This window comes from Vulpes lagopus, chromosome 7, assembly GCF_018345385.1.
Source record: "Vulpes lagopus strain Blue_001 chromosome 7, ASM1834538v1, whole genome shotgun sequence".
In the NCBI taxonomy this organism is placed as follows: Eukaryota; Metazoa; Chordata; class Mammalia; order Carnivora; family Canidae; genus Vulpes; species Vulpes lagopus.
The window spans coordinates 81,339,507-81,353,501 of record NC_054830.1 but is presented as its reverse complement, the minus strand read 5'-3'; the positions used below and the strand labels follow the sequence as shown (position 1 = coordinate 81,353,501).

Here is a 13,995-nt window from a genome sequence, read left to right as displayed (position 1 = left end):
TAGGGATGAACACAGAAGCCAAAAAGTCAGGGCTTGGTTGAGAAGAGAGTTCAGAGGAGCCTGACTAAATTTTGGTTAAAAAGAGACTCTGCCAGTGAAGGGTGTCACAGAGAGGAAAATCAGATTCATCACCCATTTTATTTATTTATTTTTTAAATTAAAAAAATTGTAGTTACTTAGAAGCATTCAGAATGTCAACAAAACAGCTGCAACTTTTTTTTTGCAATTAGAATGGTATTCAGTTAACAGAACAACAATTATTTCATAGAAGCTGCATCAGAGACAACTGAAGATGAAAAATTACCCCATCCCCATATATAACTAATTTGTGCTGTGCACTAACAAGAACCTGCTTTAAATTTCTATGCCAACTTACAACCCCCATACTAGACCAGGCAAGGTTAGTGGCTATTGAAAATATCACCAGGACAGGGCTATCTAAAGACACATTCAGTAGTGTGTTAACTATACAAAAAAAAAAGATACTGTACAGTTTAAAATTTTTTTTTAATTTTTTAATTTATTTATGATAGTCACAGAGAGAGAGAGAGAGGCAGAGACATAGGCAGAGGGAGAAGCAGGCTCCATGCACCGGGAGCCTGATGTGGGATTCGATCCCAGGTCTCCAGGATCGCGCCCTGGGCCAAAGGCAAGCGCCAAACCACTGCGCCACCCAGGGATCCCGATACTGTACAGTTTAAAAACAAAGCTTACACAGCCTTACATTTCAATTTTTTCTTTAAAAGGAGTGAGTTGTGTTCGGGGGGTGAGTGGGTTAAATGCTTTATAGACAAGAAAAAAAACTGCGCTAGAACCAACTTATTCATCATCATCATCTTCTTCATCTTCTTCCTCCTCCTCATCCTCTTCATCCTCATCGTCTTCCTCCTCTTCCTTCTTTTTCTTGCTCTTTTCAGCCTTGACAACTCCCTTTTTTTTGCCGCATCAGGCTTTCCTTTAGCTCGGTATGGAGCAATATCCTTTTCATATTTTTCCTTCAGTTTAGCAGCCTTCTTTTCATAAGGCTGCTTGTCATCTGCAGCAGTGTTATTCCACATCTCTCCCAGTTTCTTTGCAACATCACCAATGGATAGGCCGGGATGTTCTCCTTTGATTTTTGGGCAATACTCAGAACAAAACAAGAAAAAGGCCAAGGGAGGCCTCTTGGGTACATTGGGGTCCTTAAACTTCTTTTTTGTTTCCCCTTAAGGGGGGGAAGTTTCATTTCTCTTTCATAACGGGCCTTGTCCACCTTAGTCATGTCTTCAAATTTTCCTTTCTCTTTAGTAGACATGGTCTTCCACCTTTCTGAGCACTTCTTAGGAAACTCTGAGAAGTTGACTGGAGCATCTGGGTGCTTCTTGTGTTCCTCTCGGCAAGTTTGCACAAAATGCATATGATGATATTTTGCCTCTTGGCATCTTAGGATCTCCTTTGCCCATGTTTAATTATTTTCCTCAGCAAGGCACAGAGTCGCCCAGTGCCTGTCTGGGTCTTACTTGCCCTGGCGCTGTCTCTATGGAGCTCAATGTACTGTAATGGCTATATCACCCATTTTAGAATATGGTTATCTTTTTGTTATTAAGTTGTAGGGGTTCTTTATATATTCTAGATGCAAATTCCTTATTAGATATATAATTTCAAATATTTTTATCCCATTCCATGAGCTATATTTTCACAATTTTGATAGTATCCTTAGATGCACAAAAATTTTAAATTTTGGTGAAATCCAGTTTATCTGTTTTTTTCTTTTGTTGCCTGTGCCTTTAATATCATATCCAAGAAATCATTGCTAAGTCTTTCATGAAGATTTTCCCCTTGTTTTCTTTTTAAGATTTTATTTATTTATTCGTGAGAGACACAGAGTAAAAGAGAAGCAGAGACATAAGCAGAGGGAGAAGCAGGCTCCCCGCTGAGCAGGGAGCCTGATGTGGAACTCAATCCTGGACCCCGGGATCGTGCCCTGAATCCAAGGCAGATGCTTAACCGCTGAGTTACCTAGGCATCCCTTCTCTTTGTTTTCTTCTAAAAGTCTTATAGTTTTAGCTCTTAAGTTTAGGTCTTTGTCCATTTTGAGTTAATTTTTGTATATGGTGTCAGGTAACTTCACTGTTTTGCATGTGGATATCCAGTTGTCCAGCAGCATTTGCTGAAGAGACTATTCTTATCCCATTGAATAGTTTTGGCACTCTTGTTGAAAATCAGTTGGTCATAGATGTATGGGTTTATTTCTGGACTCCCAATTCTGTTTCATTGATACATATGTCTATCTTTATTGACATATTCAGTAACACACTGACTGTTGCTTGATAGTAAATTTTGAAATTAGGAAGTATAAATCGTTCTACTTTATTCTTTTTAGGATTATTTTAGTTATTCAAGATCCCTTGTTATTCCATATGAATTTTAGAATCAGTTTGTCAAAAAGAAGTCAGTTGGGATTCTGGTAGGTATTTTGTGTTGAATCTGTAGATCACTCTAGAGAATACTGCCTTCTTTTTTTTTTTTTTTTAAAGAATACTGCCATCTTAATAATGGTGTCTTCTGATCCACAAACATGGGATTTAAAAAAATCTTTACTTAGATCTTAATCTCTTTCAATACTTTTTCATTATTTTCAGAGTATAAATTTTATACTTCTTTTGTTAAATTTACTATTTTATTCTGATACTATTAAGAATGGAATTTTTTAATTCATTTTTTTAACATTTTATTTTTAAGTAATTTCTACACCAAAGTTGGGCTCAAATTCACAACCCTGAGATCAAGAGTAGCATGCTCTACCCATTGAGCCAGGCAGGTGCTCCAAGAATGGAATTCTTTTTTTTTTAGATTTATTTATTAATTTGAGAGACAAAGAGAGAGCACAAGCAGGGAGAGAGGCAGAGGGAGAGGGAGAAGCAGACTCCCCACAGAGTAGGGAGTACTACATGGGGCTCCATCCCAGGACCTGGAAATCATGACCTGACCCAGAGGCAGATGCTTAACCATCTGAGCCATCCAAGCACCCCCAAGAATGGAATTTTTAAAAATTCCATTTTTGGATTGCTCATTGCAAGTGTAGAAAAATACAGCTGATTTCTGTATAGTGATCTCGTAGTCTGCAAGCTTGCTGAATTTATTATTTCTAATAGGTTTTAAACGCATTTCTTAGAATTTGTTATGTACAAGATCATGTCTCCTGTGAACAAAGTTTATAGTTTTAGTTTTATTTCCTTTCCAATTTGGATGCCTTTTATTTCTTTTTGTTGCCTAACAGACCTGGCTAGAACCTCCCATACAATGTTGAATAAGAGTGGTGAGAACAAATATTCTTTTTTTTAAAAAAGATTTTATTTATTTATTCATGATAGACAGAGAGAGAGAGAGAGAGAGAGAGAGAGAGAGAGAGGCAGAGACACAGGCAGAGGGGGAAGCAGGCTCCATGCAGGGAGCCCAATGCGGGACCCGATCCCAGGACTCCAGGATCACACCCTGGGCCCAAGGCAGGCACTTAAACTACTGAGCCACCCAGGCTCCCAAGAACAAATATTCTTATTTTGTTCTTGATCTAAGTGGAAAGTATTCAGTCTTTTACCATTAAGTGTGATATTGGTGGTGGGTTTTTCATAGATGCCCTTAATTAGGTTGGGGAAATTCCCTTCTATTCTGAGTTTGTTGAATGTGTTTATCACAAAAGGTTGTTCCCTGGTCATTCTTAAGCCATGTTGAAGGAGTGGATAATCCTGTGCCATAGGATCATTCTCTTCATCAACCCATGGCCCTTCACCTATTCTACCTGTTGGTGGCAGTATGAATAAGGCAGGGGCACAGTCAAGGAATGCAGTGAGTATAGCCTAGAGAATTCAAGGAAAAACATGGTTGGATGGTATGTTGTTATACATTTACATTATAAAATTGCACAAGGTAAATTCAATAATCTAGAAAACAAATTACCATTCACATTTGACATTCACATTTGGTAAGATACGTATTTGTGCTTATTGTTAATAAAACACTGTAACAACCAGCGAAAGACCCTTTATTTTTTTATCTTATTTTAGGTTTTGAGAGAGCTTTAGAAGCCAATACCCACAGGTGGCAAGATGGATGATGTGGTGTCATAGTCATATAACTAGCATTAAATAAATGGTATTAGGAAATTGGAGAGGCAAGAAGACCTATATTATTTTAAGACAGGTTCTGAGAAGTTATGGCCTTGTGAGTAATAATACTATCATTACGTTTTTCTCATGTGTGAGATGTAAAATTAACTAGCAATGGTGCCTCTGAAATAAAGACAAGGAGAGATGGTACAGAGACAGTACCAAGAATCTCTATGTGCACTGGTATGACAGCAAACAAATTTATAACCATTATCCTAAATCTTCATTAACAAAATATTATACCTCACATGGGACCATGAATTTTATAACACATCTTTTAATAATATTATTTACATAATTAATGACCTTGAAAAAGTTATTTCTTTAGGATGATGCATATCCTCAAGGTGGTCTGGAGGCAGTAGAGTGAAGCAAATGGTTAGGAAAATGGCCTCTGGAGTAAAAAATGCCTAGATTCTGTGTATTAGCTATGTGATCTTAGGTTAACTTCTCTGTGCCTCACTTTCTGCATCTGTATAATCGAATCAATGAAATGCAGTACTTCATGTTGATGTTGTGAAGTTTAAATTACTTAACATATATACAGTGTTTAGTATCTGGCATTTTGTTTAAAGGTGTACCTACTTTTTATTCTCTATTGTTAAGTTTCATGATGGTAAGGACAAAATAAGTTTGTATTTGTGTCCCTCACAGGATGAAGTGAACTGTATTTGTGAATTTATCTGTAAACATGAAGTATATTAAAGTGTAAATAAAATACTAAACATTTAAAAATAATTTATTTATTTTTAAAAATTATTTTATTTATTTATTTATTCATGAGAGACACACAGAGAGATGCAGAGACATAGGCAGAGGGAGAAGCAGGAAGCCTGATGTGGGACTCGATCCTAGCACCCAGGGACCATGACCTGAGTCAAAGGCAAGACTCTCAACCACTGAGCCACCGAGGTGTCCCTAAAAAATAATTTTTTTTTTAATTTTTTTTTAAATTTTTATTTATTTATGATAGTCACAGAGAGACAGAGAGAGAGGCAGAGACATAGGCAGAGGGAGAAACAGGCTCCATGCACCGGGAGCCTGATGTGGGATTCGATCCCAGGTCTCCAGGATCGCGCCCTGGGCCAAAGGCAAGCGCCAAACCACTGCCCCACCCAGGGATCCCGCTAAAAAATAATTTAAATAAAAATCCTCGGCATATCATTTGTATTTCTTCAGTTACTGCTTTATAATTAGCTGTTAGGGAATTCATGACTTCTGACATTCTTTTTCTTACCCTCCCTTTCTTTAAAGCACCTAGTATGGTGTAATAATGGACGTTACAGCACTCAGACTGCTAATTGGGTAGTCCGAGGGATGAGGCTGGGCAGCAAAGAGTGGGGCATATCAAGGTACGTTTTGCTGCTGGGGATGGAGGACCAATAACCTCAGAATACAGCGCGCAGGAACAGTTGGGCCAGCAGAGCACTCTGTGAAGGCTCATCTGGACCCTCCGCAGTGGGGTACTGCCAAGGTGAGCGCCCTAACGCGCCGGTCGCCCGCCCGGAGGCCCTCACGCTGCAGCAGGGTCTGGCGACGGAGGGAAGGGCTCCGGCCAAGGCCGCCTGGATGAGTCATTCTCACCTCCCCAGGCAGGTGCGGGTGGCAGGACGCGTCGCCTCGGCTGCCGGGAGGGAGCCGGGAGCCGAGAGCCGCCGCCGCGGAGCCCCTTCCCGGGACGCCTCCTCTGGGCCAGCACTGACCTTGCCGCTGGCAGCCCGACTGCCGAGAAGACCCGGCGCCGCAGAGCCGGACACTGGTCGACGGTGCCCACTGGCACCCGGACCCACAGGTGTCGGAGCCTGCCGCCGCCCTCCTGCGCTGTCTCAGCGCCTCCTCCCCACGCGAGGTCGCCAGCCGCGCCCCGAGGGCCGCGGCACGAGGCTCAGGAGCACTGGGCGGGGCGCGCGCCCACCGGCCCGCGGAGGTCTTCTCGCGCGGGCGCACGCGCCGCAGCCGCGCGGGGCGGGGGGTGGGGCGGGTGGGTGTGCTTGGGGCGCGCGCGCCGCCGCCGCCGCCGCCGCCGCCTCAGCCTGCTGCTCCGCCTGCGCCTCCTGCTCCCGGCGCTCGGCCCCAGCACGCCGGCTCCCGAGCGGCCATGGGCGGCGCGGGGTGCGCAGTGTAGAGTCCGCCAGTCCCGGACCCGCGTCCCGCACCCTGACGGTCCCGGTAAGCGGGGGCGGGGGCGGCGGGGACTCGGCAGGCACCCTAAGGGACGAGTCTGCGGGCCGCGGACAGCCCTTTGGGGACTGTGAGGTGTTGTGTGGGAGCAGCCCCTAAGGGAGTCCCTGTGTAAGTGGATAAACCCCGAGTGTCCCTGCCTCTGCCGCTGGGAGAGTCCCGGAGGCGGTTCGGGGAGCCGCCCCCATGGAGGACCCCTGTGGGAAGGGGGACTCCAGGGCTCGCTCTGAGGAGCAGCGTGAGGCACTGTCCCCGCAGACAGACCGTCTGTAGAACTCGCGGAGGCCAAGGGTAGTCTCTGGTGCTGTCTCAGTGGAAGACCATTTGAGAACATACGGGAGCCTCGGGAGCCTGCGCGGTGGAGCTGGACCGCACAGAGGACTCCTGTGTGAAGGAATACCTTAGGCTGAGCGCTAGAACTGCCGGAAGGAATGAATCTGACTGGAAGGAGAGGAGGCTGCTATGGGATCTAGGCCAGGAGTAACTTCCCCATATGCACCAAAGGACTTTGGCCTTGACTTCTCTAGGGGTCAGTGTGCCCGAAGTTGTGTCCCTCCAAGCCCCTGCGGGGCTGCTGCCTTTGTCCATTCCTCCCCGCAACCCCGTTAGAAATGTATTCTCCGTGGTAGCCCAGATTGGCTCCAGGCTGGAATTTGTGGAGGCAGGAACTTCTCTTAGAGCAAAGGGCATAGGGGAAGGGAGGACCACTGAGGCCTCTGAAGCAAAGATGGGAGACTTGAGGCCCTGGGCTCGACTGTCCATAAGCAAGCAGTTAAGATGAGGTGGAGTAATTGATCCTGGCTGGTCCTGGAAGAGAAACCCCTTTGAAGGGAGGAAAAAGGATGCATGAGATTATTGAGCTCCAGTGTTTAAACATGTAACTCTTCTAACAACCTTGTGATATTATCCCTTCGGTGATAATTAAACTGAGACTCAGAGATTTTAAGCAATTTGTAAAAGGTTACAGAGGTTGGAATCATGAAATCTGTTTTTTCAGATTTTATTTGGGAAGAGATATCAAAGAGAGACAGAAGCAAGAATTATGTTTGCTTAAGTTTAAGAGGTAAAACTATATAAAACTCTTAGAAGAAAAACGGAAATATCTTCAAAACCTTGGATTTGGCAGTGGTTTCTTAGGTATAACATCAAAAGCACAGACGAGAAAAAATAGAAAACTTGGACCTCCTCAAAATTTAAACTTTTGTGCATCAAAGGATTCACTGAAGAGAGAAAGGACAACCCATGGAATGGGAGAAAATACTTGCAAACCATATATCTGGTAAGTGATCAACATCTACTATGCATAAAGAACTACGAGTCAACGACAACAAAAACTACACTCAGTTCAAAAATGGAAAGGATGTGAATAGACATTTCTTCAAAGAAGTTACATAAATGCCTAACCAGCACTATTCTCAAAAAAAAAAAAAAAAAAAAAAAAAGAAAGAAAAAGAAAGAAAGAAAAAACCGGAAAATAATGTGAAGATATGGAGAAATTGGAATGCTGGTACATTGCTAAAGAAATGCAAAGTAGTGCAGCTGCTGTAGAAATGTTTTATGGTTCCTCAAAAAGTTACAAAGAATTTTCATATGACCCAGCATTTCTACTCTTTAGTGTATATCCAAAAGAAATGTGGTATGATATGGAAACTGGCCAAATTACAAATTTGGTAGCTCTCTCCTGTGATCAAAGAAATGACCGATTTTGTTGTATTGGTTACCTGTCATCATTCCTGCTAACCCCAACTCACTAATCAGGTTCCATCTCTGAGGAAGCACGGTGGATATGATGTGTTCAGGATTATACTGTTTCTAGAAACAAGTTCTGAAGAATTGGTCTTATTAGACCCTTCTGCTCCACTTTGAACTACAGAGAGGAGACTGACACTGTGATCTCAAATAAACTCTTTGCTTCCTTCAATCATCTTTGCAGCATTTCTTTAAGAAAGATTTATTCAGGCCAGCCCGGGTAGCTCAGTGGTTTAGCACTGCCTTCGGCCTAGAGTGTGATCCTAGAGACCTGGGATCGAGTCCCACATCGGACTCCCTGCATGGAGCCTGCTTCTCCCTCTGCCTCTCTCTCTCTCTCTCTCTCTCTCTCTCGAATAAATAAATAAAATATTTTTTAAAAGAGAAAGATTTATTCAGCTCTTGTGCTGTGTAAAGCAGTGTAAACTATTCTGATTGTTCCTCCTTCCTGAATCCAAAGAAAATCTGGAACTCCTATTTTTACCTGTGAAACTTACTGATTTGAGTTGTTTTCCCCACTTCCCTTCTCAGAGGTTTCTTTTACTTTATTAGTTTTCTATTACTCTGCAACAAATTACCACAAATATGGTGTTTTAAAATGGTACACGATTTATGATCTCACAGTTATGGTCTGACAAGGTGGCAAAGTATTGGCTGAGCTGTGTTCTCATCTGGAAGCTTGCATGGGGAAGAATCTTCCAAGCTCACTCAGGTTGTTGGCAGAATTCATTTCTCTGCAGTCATAATAACCATGGCCCTGGATTCTTGTTAATTCTTAGCTGGAAACTACACATAGCATCTAAAGACCACCTACAGTTCCTAGAGGGTAAACGAACCCCCCCCCCCCAACATGGCCACTTCAAGGTCTGTCCACACTCAAGAAGATGGGATTATACAAAACACGAACACCGGGGAGTGGGAACATGGGGGAAGCCACCTTAGAGACTTCCTCCATAAAGAATACCTAGCAAAGGTTTAGTTTGCTCTTATTTCTTCCATTTTGTTTGGCTAACGGGGCCTATTCTATTTTCTTGTCTCTTTGGGATTTACCACCCCTTTGCCCCTGGTGCCTGAAGTTTTTTTTTTTTCAAGCCCTTCTCAAATTACCACAAATTCCTCAACATGAATGTTGTCTCTATGATAATATCTTCTATCTCTCTTTTGTTCTTTGATAAGGACACAGAAAACCCCAGTTCCACTTATCTGCTAAAGAAGTACTCATGAAGCATAAATAGTGGGGTATTTCTGAATTGATTTTTTTCTTTTTCTTTAAAAAATATTATTTATTTATTTGATAGCACAAACAAGGGGGGTGGTGGGCAGAGGGAGAGGGAGGAGCAGGTTCCCCGCTGACCAGGGAGCCTGGTACAGGGCTCCATTTCAGGACCTGGAGATCATGATTTAGGCTGCTTAACTGACTGAAACACCCAGGTACCTCAATTGATTTCCTTTTTAACCTGGATGTCTCTCCTAGGACTTCTTTCACACGTGGAAAGCAATTTTTTTTTTCTAACCATTCATTTATTTCTAACATTGCTAGTTATGGTTGGGAGAAACAACCTACAATGGGCTCTTAACATTCCTGAATGTTTTTACTGGGTATGTCAATAATGTAGGGCACTGTTTTCCAGGCCATTTCTTGAAACTGTATTTACAACAAGCACCTTGAAAGAAGGCAACATCTCTCCCTGGACAAAGATCAGACCGCTTTTTCTTCCTATAAAAGGGGTAGGCCAAAAAATTTTTTAAAAAAGTTAAAAAAATTAAAAGGAGTAGACCCCAAATCTTAGCATTCCTCTCCTATAACACGGACTACTGTAAGTAGGCGTCTGTCATAGATGTATCTGTCATATATGTCACTTATTTTTTTAGAGATTAAAACTGATTTTATTGATTTCTGAAGCACCTCGTGCATATTTTGGAGCTTGCAGCCCTGAACCAAGCCCATCTCTTGGTCCTCAGGCAGGACTGAATATAGACATTGGGGAAGGGGACACAAAGAGTGGTGGGTACATACCTGAGTTGTGAGTGTCCAGCTAAGAGTTGTGATCTGTTGGGTGAAGATTTTGGGTTGGTGAATTCCTGCCAGAGCCTAAGCAGTGTTTGACAACCTCCAGGATGGCCGAGGTGCAGAGGAGTCCTATAATAAAGGTCCTGGTGCCTGGTGTTGAGAAGTTAGGAGGTAGGGGATGAGGGAGGTATAATGTCTTACTTCAGCTTTACCTCTGCTGATCAATTCCTTGTGCATATACCCTTTCATCAGATTGAGATTCTGGAGGAGGGGGAGAAGAAGTGTGCTAATTTACCCTACTCTCACCCAGTGTCAGTAGGTCCACTATATTTTTGGGACAGGCACCTAGGCCAAGCTCTGAGATACAGCTCCTTGGTGTGGTTGTTGCAAGTGTTGGAAATCTCCAAATCTCTTCAGCCCCAGGTCCCAGGCACATTTGCTTCTTCCTGGACGGGGGATCCAAGGCCACAGATGCTCCCAGCCTGACAGGAAGGAGCCAGGGAAGAGTATAGCGGTAATTTCAGTTTAGAGGCTGGGTTAGTCCCAGAGGACTGGGCTGGGCCCTTGCACACTTTTCTGTTTAACAAGAGTCAAACAGCCTGGGTACCTAGCTGAACACTGAGCACTACAGGGACATCCTGCCCTGATGACTATGCAGGTGTTACTGATGGAACTATGAGTTCCTGGAGTGCAGTTGACTCATATTGTCATAACTATGTGATATTTGTGCATCTAGTGCAGGTACAGGTGTAGCTACGTAGGTTTAGGTAACTGTGCTTAGAATAGCATTGATATAGTGGTTACAGATTGGAGGTAGACAGTGGTAAGCATAAGGCAAAGTATAGATTTTGGGGGTAATTGCCACCAGCATTCCCTTGAAAGGGTGTGTCCGTCTGCTTTATTCTTCTCTTAGAGTCTGTGTCTGCTGAGGCTGGGGGTCAGGACCCTGCAGTAAACTGAGGACACTCCTGGGGATGAAGATTGGTATATAGGTGAGGGATGGGGCTGCTGAAGAGGGCAGTGGATTCACTGCTGACCTTGTCATTTCTTTGAAAGCCCACGGCCAAGTTGTTGAGACCAGGGATATGCATGTGAAACCAGGACTATCCTTAGTAAAGCACAAGCATGGGACAGGAATTATAAAACAGAGTTTATTTTATTTTTATTTTTTTATTTTGTTTTCTATTTAACATTTATTTTTTTATGAATTTATTTTTTATTGGTGTTCAATTGCCAACATATAGAATAACACCCAGTGCTCATCCCATCCAGTGCCCCCCTCAATGCCCGCCACCCAGTCATCCCCACCCCCCTCCTACCTCCCCTTCCACCACCCCTGGTTCGTTTCCCAGAGTTAGGAGTCTCTCATGTTCAGCAGAGTTTAGAGGAGGGAAAGAAAGACAAGCCTGGTTTAAGGTGGCCCAGGGGGCTTTATGGAGGAGAGCAAATTTGGTGGATGAATTTGGACCGCATTTGTGTTTGTTGGTCTGTATCTGTTTGCAAGGGTGAAACCTGTGTTTGTGTCTGCCTGTGTGATTGTGGCAGTGTCTGCTCCAGCATGTCTGACTCAGGGTGTTCTTGAGTCTATGCAGGTGTGTTTCCTGGGCATGTCTCTGGGCACTATTCTGAATTAGTTTTGGAGTGGCCTCATTGAATTTATGTCTTTGTGTTTGTGTATCTGTGTGGCTGGATATCTGTGACCATGTGTCTCTATGTGTGGGATTCGGCTCTGGCCTCTCACTTTACCCTGCCCCTCTCCCCTGACACTCCCCAGCTGCCAGCATCATTTACCGCCAGGAATGGCTTCCATTCCCTTCCCGCTGTCTGGATTCCCACGGGTCCAGCTGCCTGCCCAGGGTCCTGCCCCTGTGGCCTCTGTAGCAGGCTTGTCCTTGGGGCAATACACTCTGGAAAGCCCCCAGTATGCTCCTTTCCTGGCCACAGACCCAGAGAAGCTACCCTCGAGGCGGGAAAAGGGGGGCAGTTGGCAGCACCCACCCCTCCTTCTGGAAACGGAGATCTCCCTCTGGCCCCTTCCCAGGCCCCCTTTCCCTCCCCATGCTCTCATCCAGACCAAGTATTCAGGGTCCTGGCCTCACTGTCTCTGGGGATAGGAATGAACAGTCCTCAGCAGGCCCAGCCAGACCTATAGGGATCTGGTCCTCTGTGTTCCCCAGCAGCACCTTACATTGTGTTCATTCCTCATACCCCACCTAGAGTCCGGGCTGTCTTCCCTTCTCTCCCTGCATCGGACACAGCAACCATTCTTGTTCTTCATTCTGTGACAGCCCTGGCCTCTGCCATGGGCCTCTGAGCCCAGTGGAACATTAGGCTTTGGATGGCTGGGAAAGAGAAGAAGCCCAGCCCACTCTCACATGGTGCAGGAAGTAGCATCTGTGGGGTTTATTCCTGTTCTCATTCTGAGTTCACTGCCTTCCGTGAATGGGCCATGGTAAGCAGGTACAGAAATGAAGCAGTCATGGTCTCTATCCTCTAGGACTCAATGTTTGACAGGAGAAGTGATTTTGTGGAGAAGCCACTCTTCTGCACTGCAGTGGTCAGTTGCCTGAAATTCCCTCCATAGAACTCTCAGGTGCCCTCTGCAGAGATTAAGCGAAGGGGTGCAGAAGGTCAGAACCTTTCCCCATGACACGTTACCTCAGAACGCCAGAGGTGAACTCCAGGGTTCCCTAGCAAGCACTGATATATTCCTAGCATCTACCACCAATTCTAGAGTAGTAAATGCTTGAGTTTCCATAAAAATTCTAATTTTTTACCTCTCTTGAGCCTAGGAAAATTGGAGGGTGGGGGTTGTGCTAGGGTTATGAGATGGGATGAACAAGGCTTCATCCCTCAACAGCATCCTACATGAGTCACAGGCTCTGACCCCTGTCTTCTCTCAGCTCTTGACTTTGCTGAAAACTGAGAATCCTGAAGGTGTTTGTTCCAGCTTATCTTTATACCCTCAACCCTTTGTTGTAAGACCTTAGTCAGCACTATGAACTCACACTGCTCTGGGACGGGTAGTAGTGTTAGGGGACCATGAGAAGGACCTGCTCCACCTAAGTCAGGATGTGTACACATTAACCTTGGCTTCCCACATGATGCTGCTGTGAACTTTTCTGGGTCATTCTCTTCATGCCGAGTCCTCCCTCATGTCTCCTTGTTCTGTGGCTGTCTGCCTAACTTCCAGGAGGCAGGGAGGATGTGCCTGTCATAAGATCTCCTTTGGTCTTTGGGGATGCTTTAGGAAAACACCTGGAGGTTGTTGGCTCAACAGACCTGGGCCTTATATCTTCTCACCTTGGGAGCCACAACGGGGGCTGGTCCCCTATCTCTTAGGCACAGAGTCATCATTTAGAGCAGGGACACATTCATGTTTCTTCCCATCCTGGCTTTTTTTCCCATCCTGCTAGCAGTAGACATGTTGTGCTAAGTGCTAGGGTCCTATCATGGAAGAGAGGCCTGCCATTGCCTCTTGGTTTGATGGATGTTGAATTTCTTTAGGAATCAATGAAGTAGAGTCATCCCACAGTCCTTCATACTGTATCATAGGGAGACTGCAGCATTTCTTACACTTCCTCTAGCTCTTGGCTCCTGTGTGGTAGGTCAGAATGTGGGAATGCAGAGGTTTTACGTTCTGAGAAATGTGAGGTATCCAAAACAGAGGTGCATCCCATCTACTCAGGGCAACCTTTTTTCCTGCCTGCCAGTTCTCTCCTCCTACCCTTTAAACATATCTAGTCTTTGAACACTAAGATGCTATACCTGTCCTCTTTGTCTCTAGCCTCATGCACTAGGCTCCACACATCTAGAACTTCCCTGAAATCTCTCCCACCATTCTAATCATCTGAGAGCATTGTCATACACATAATCAGCAGAGGAAACACCTCTTTCTGATGACTGGAT

At 44.5% G+C, this 13,995-nt stretch overlaps 1 pseudogene; it reads right to left on the bottom strand.

Moving 5' to 3' along the window:
• Positions 1–819: 819 nt before the first annotated feature.
• LOC121495877 lies at positions 820–1,442 on the bottom strand (annotated as a pseudogene).
• Between the last annotated feature and the right edge of the window lie 12,553 nt (positions 1,443–13,995).